We start from the raw sequence: 6484 nt of genomic DNA on the forward strand, positions 1-6484 counted from the left end.
AAAGAATCTGTGTTATGTGACAACCCACTGACCTGTTGAGCTGTCTGACCAGAAGGTAGGCTTAGGAATGGGTGTAGCTGGGGTGTGTCAAGACGAAGGGTCACACCTGAAGCCATTTCTTCTCGTGCTGTTGAGAAATCGCTTGTCTTTAGATGTCTTTAGACCCCTGGCTAAAAAACAGGTCGGATTAGAATGAAAACGTTGAGGTACAGAAGTAAGTTGGATTTTAGTTACTGGATAAAGGTGTGAGGTGTTATATAATCTGAAACATTTTGCTTTGAGAATGTCTGTTGAACAAAGAGTTCTTGGACTTGATGCAGACCGTTATTCTGCCAGCAATCCCCAGCTAAAAAAAGAACATTATACACAGCAGACATGGTGGTAGTGTGATTTTCTGGGTTTGCTTATCAGCGTCAAGACACAGACAATCTGCCCAACTTGATGAAAACATGAATTTTGCTCTTCTCTAAAGATGCTGTTTTTGTTCCACTGGACAATGATGTCCTGAATTAGAACAGGACAAACAAATAGTTTGAAAGAGGGGTGAAAGAAGCCATCTTGGTCAAAAGAGAAAAGTCATCACAGAATAGAGGGGGAGGATTGCACTTCAAACTCCCCATGTTTACCGCTCGGGGAGAAGATTACATATGCTGTCTCTTCAAGTGCTCTAACCATTTCCTGGTACTGGAACAAGTACTCCACTCACACCAAGCAATAACTTCTAATGACTCAGGACAGTGATGGGTGGGTCATTAATTTGCACCTGACTTAGAATGCGCCCAGGAGGCCAAGCCTTCATGTCCTGAAGAACAACAGCATTACAACTAATGACTGCTCAGGTGCGAGCCACGAGAATTAACAAAATCTTGTGAATAGGTGTAGAAATGTTTTCAGAAAAAACTAGTGAAAGTCCGGTTATCTACGATTTAAGCCTGTTTGCTGTTGCAATAACCCGAATAGCTGAAAACTTGCACAGGCGTCTTCCTACACAGAGGATCTCAGGTTTGTCACTGTTCAGTTTAAGGAAGCTGGGAGGTCACCAGGATTTTATTTCAAATAGGCAGGAGGTAGGTGGAAGAGTAGAACTTGGCTTACAAGAAAGAAAGAGCTGGGTGCCATCCACATAACAATGAAAATGGATGTTGAATCTCCAGAAGATATTGCAGATAGAAAGATATGAATAATGAACAGTACATAGTCCTGGTGCAGGCTGGTTATGATGAGATAGATTGGGAACTAAAGAACTTAAGTTGAACAAACTGAGTGCGACCGATACGGTAAGAATGAAACCAGGCTTCACCCAAATCATCCAGAAGATCATTCAATTAAAAATCTGTTCCAAGTCCCAAGAGCCTTCTTGGCACTCCAGTCGACCGCTGCTCCTCCAGCCCCGCTGGAGATCCTTGGCTACAATCTCCATCAGGCCTGTGCTCCCTCCAAGTCTCTGGTGAGGGAAATGTTATTGTTGTCCAGATGTATCTTGAAATCCCCCACAAGTGTATTAAGTGAGAGAGAGAAAAGGTAATTCAGTAAATCAACTAGTTCAATTAAAAAGTCCCTATTTGGCTCTGCGGGGTAGTCTACAGTGATAATGGTAGTAGCTGGTTTGGGGAGATTACAAGCTACAGCTTCGGAGGTGGTGAAATCCGTCAGGACGAGAACAGGTAACACCTTCCACTTTTCAAAGTGAATTATTGTAAATTTATCACAAGTTTCCATCAAACAGAGAAAGTCAAGCTCATGGTCAACGAGGAGGTCTTGGATGAGATGACCTTGCTCGAGAGCAAGCGGATGTTTAGAAGACTGAGGTTTAGAGTGATGTCGAGTTAGACATCACTTTGAACTGGACATAACTGAACATATTCTGAACTGAATCTTCTGGACTGCTCATCATGCTGTGATCAACAGTCCAGTAGGATTTCCTGAGAGGGCGACAAATGGTGGACCAGATGGATTTGGCAGTGTTGGAGTTGTTGAAATGGAAGTTTCTGCGAGATCCATGATGAATATATCTCTGGTGTGATAAAAGAAGGCATCTGGGTGGAGGTGTTATGTTGTTGGTGGAGACTCAGTCAGGAGGCATCTGACCCAAAGGAGTTAAGCCGCAGGGTATTGAAGAACACACAGAAAAGTAGCAGCATGAAGATCCAGACTGTTATTGTCCATAAAGTTGGGTAGCCCGCATTGTTGTGGCTGAATGGGGATGAAGAGCGAGGAGATGGCCAAGTTCAATAACCTGCAAAGGTTTAAAGTTGTCAGCTTCCACTCTACTCGCATACTCAATAGCCAATGTAGTATATATGCGGGCCTTACAATGTAATAAATGATAGCACACACCAAACACAAACATAAACGTGGATGGAAAATTGAAATGCTTACACAACAGATAAAACCTTAAAAATAGCAACCTTTGTAGAAGTCAGACTTAAGAAGTCTCCCCAAATAGGCCAGTTATTGAGAGTAAGTATAGGTAGATTATATTCTAAAAGACAATGTTTTACATTGTAAAAACATTGTGGATTTGTTCTGATCTGTTTACATATGTCAGGTTTTGGGTTGTTTCAAAACATCTCTGTAAATTAATCAGCAGCTTTTTTATCTTAGTGTTCATGCAACAAACCCTCAAAACCCTCCGTATTTTGAAAGATATCGGCTCTGTGTCGAGAAGTGGGAGACTTGTTGTCTGGTATTTTCTGTGTGGTATTTGTTTGGAATGCTGCAGTATTTTCTCTTTTGTTTATGAGTTCTGGTATTTTCTTTAAGTGCTGCAGCTTTTGCTATTCTTTGACATTTCTGGGCCACCATAGCTTCAGGCTTGCTAGTCTTACAAGATTTACCTTTTATGAGAGATCTTGCACTTATTTTTATTTTGGCACTTCTTCTTTGCAGAAGTCTAAAAATGTGTAACAGCCAAATGTTGATTCAGGAGCAAGGCATTGAAGGCTTCACATCTGCATTTAAATGTCAAATAATGTTTGTATATAACACATATGTCTAGTTACTAGCACTTTTCATTTACATCATTATGGGTTTATGATGCTGTTGGGTTTTTGTCACTCCCAGGTTCATCGTTTTGTTTTGAGATAATTTTTTCCTGTATTTTGCTATTTATTAGTTTACTTTCCTGTTTTAGTGTCAATCTTCAGTCTTTGATTGAGAAGATGCTTGACGCACATACATTCAGTGTGGAAATCAGATGTGCGGACATAACATCTGCAAATTTATGCTCTGTGCAGCTTTTTCTCCTAGCCAAGCGTGCTACACCCACTGAGCTATATAATACACTAAAATACTAATCACCATCTTTTTTAACAACTCACTTTGAAACCACCAACCGCCATATTGGTACTCCCTGTTTCCCCCCAGTAACTAGGGAATATGTGCGCTACAGCATCGAATAATGAGGATTTTCTCATGTTCAGGGGGGGCTTAAGACTTTTAAAATGTCAAATGCCATATAGTTTTATGTTATTTACTAAAACTATCAAGTACTGAGAAAGTCATGTGCTGAAATATTTTGTATTATATTCATTTAAATATATATGTTTAACATTTATAAATATATAAATAACAATATACAAAAACATATATTTACATATGTGTATACATATATATACATATATACATATACACATACTTATATATACATATATATATATATATTTAATATGAATAACATGTAAAATATTTCAGCACCTAATTTCCTAGTAGTTGATAGTGTTAGTACACTATCCCTTCAGTCTTCATCACTCCCTATCGCCTGTTATTGGTCCGGCAGAAGACCACCATGTTGGGCCCGGTTCTGCCAGAGGTTTCTTCCCAAAGGGGAGTTTATCCTCTCCACAGTCGCTTCAAGCTTGCTCATCATGGACAGTTCATGCAACCTGTGTTTATCAAGTTGGACATCTATCTTAAACAGATCACCATATGGACTGAACAAACTTCTTCTATCTCCACTCCACCACCAGTTTCAGACCTGGGGGGAACATCCCTGTTCTCATACATCTACTTATGCATATTAAAGTATAATTCAGCATTAATGTTCCTGCCGAGGTCTGAGCGCCAAAGACTTAAAATATTGTATCAATAAAATCCTTCTAATTGCCATTTCTTTCTCTGTGAGTTTTTCAGATTGAATTACCTGCGAAACGTTTTCACTCAGCCAGAAAACTGCTTGTTGTTGCAACCAAATCCTGTGGGATTCTGTGAGAGTAGGGAGTAGCAAGATGGCGGCCAGTGACTTCAGTTTTTCAGCAAAATCAGCACTCCAGTGTATTATATAGCTCAGTGGCTACACCCAACTACACTAAGAAGTATAAAACACCATTGTTTTCAACTGCAATGGACATTTTTCTCGTCTGCTTTTAAATTTAACACTTGTGCAAAACTATTTGTCAATCTTTAACAGAATGGCATGTATAGTCTATAACCTGTGTTTGCAGAGATGTAAGGTTAACCAGAGTTCAGTTTATCAGTATGTGCTTACATGGTCGTAAAGCATTCTCAGAACTTTATTATCCGTGGGTGTGTGTGTTTGTGTGTGTGTGTCAAAGTGTGGGGGACGATGATAATTTAGAGTGGGAGAGGAGAGCTGTGTCCTCCCCAGGCTTTAGGAGGGGTTAAAGACTGAGCTGTTATACGTAACATAAGGCTCTTTATTTGTTCATCGCATACATCGGTTCCAATCTGTGTATTTGGGGAAGAGCGCATCTTGAACGCTGTTTGCCTTCAATAAAGACCGGCCTCTGTATTGAAAGAGTATGTTGCTTCTTGATAAACATTTTTCCATGACAATTTGGCGTCACAAACAGGATTTGGCACACTGATCTACCAGAAGGATGGGAGACAGGTGGCTTTGCCTGTCTGAAGACTCACACATTCAGCCCACCAAGTTATTGAAAACAAGGGGGAGCAATCAACATGCCTCCTGTTCTGATGGTCGCCTGAATCCATTGAAGGGAAAACCCAAAATAAACCGGGTGAGGGACTATTTCAATTGATTCCTAAAACAATAATATATTAAATATCAAAACGGTCTTGTCAAGAGAAGGAGATGGACAGACAGGGGTTAAAGTCCCCTGGAGTAATACAGATGGGGTTTGAGTCCCCTCTTGTTGTAAAGGCACAAATAGTGCCAGGAGTTAAAGGTTTCTTAACACTTCTACACCTAATTAAGGAAGGGAGGCCGGTTGGGAGACGTACTAACTGTAAAATGGGATCTAGATCCAGAAAGAGTTTTGACCTTCCTCCTGGCAGTTCCATTTGTAGGGACATGTTAAAGAAACATGTACCAGGGTGTCCTGCAGGCGTTAATAAATTGACAAAATAACCAAATTAGGAGAGCAGCTTGAGTAAAAAAACAAAAAGGGAAAAAAATAAATAAATAAAATAAAATGTAAAAAAAAAATTCCAAGTAAGTAGAAATATATGAGAAGCACATGAAGTGTTTGAGGGTTTGGAAAGTTGAAGCAGAAAATAGGAAGAGAAAGGCTGCAGTCAAGGCCTCTGGATGGTGGAAACGTTATGAAGCAGGACTGTTACTGGCCAACTGGATAATTAATAATTCGGTATTAAGGGAAAAAAAAAATTACTTAATGCTCCAACCTCCAACCTAGTATGAGTGGGACACCACCCCAGTCTGGCTAAGTTGCATTGCAGATGAGCCTCCAGGTTGAGAATGGTAAATCTGGACCTGAACTCTATCCCTTGATCCAATGACACCGTCACACACCATCGGCACCGGCCTAGGGCCCTGAGGTAGAGTAACAACAAACTCCACCAGTTATGATCCCATCACTTTCTGCTTAAGCTCTTGAGGCTGTCACCGCCCTCTGTGATGTGATGAAGAAACAAGATTTCCACCCGAATGGAGAACATGGCTTTGAAAGCTGTTGTACAGGGTCTTGATGAGCTGGTCGAGGACTTTCTTCATCACATAGAAGAGGCCTTCAACACACTCAGACCTCAAATGCCCTAATGACTTGGATGATGAAGCAGGCCCCTGGGAGCGTCTCCTGAGCAGTTACATGCAGATTGAGACCAGACGTGGCTGCTCAGACCCACATCTCATGTGTGGGGATGAGATTTGGTCTGCGGCTCACTGAACTAAAACACCATGCCAGTCACACCTAAGATGGTAACAAGACTGGAAAATGTGACATGGACCTGGGGGTCTCCATGATTGGACTGAGGAAGAATCATAAGTTTCAAGGGATTGTAACTTACAAACTTTGTTCACTTTCGGGGTAGTTGGCTAGGGCTAGTGAGTCTTACCAAGTAAACTTATGAGCAATTGTCATGTTCACAGCTATTGCTATGATTCTGTTCCTGCTGTTGGCTGCTGACATGCCCTTCTGCTCTCTGGCAAGTTCTCCTGATTGCATGCACCTGTTTCTGTCTGATTACTGTTTTTGTTTCACCTGTGTGTGAGGCTATTTAAGCCTTCCTCTTCCTCAGTTCTCATGCCAGGTTCTTGAAAACCTTT

The sequence above is a fragment of the Fundulus heteroclitus genome, chromosome 1, assembly GCF_011125445.2.
Source record: "Fundulus heteroclitus isolate FHET01 chromosome 1, MU-UCD_Fhet_4.1, whole genome shotgun sequence".
Classification (NCBI taxonomy): Eukaryota; Metazoa; Chordata; class Actinopteri; order Cyprinodontiformes; family Fundulidae; genus Fundulus; species Fundulus heteroclitus.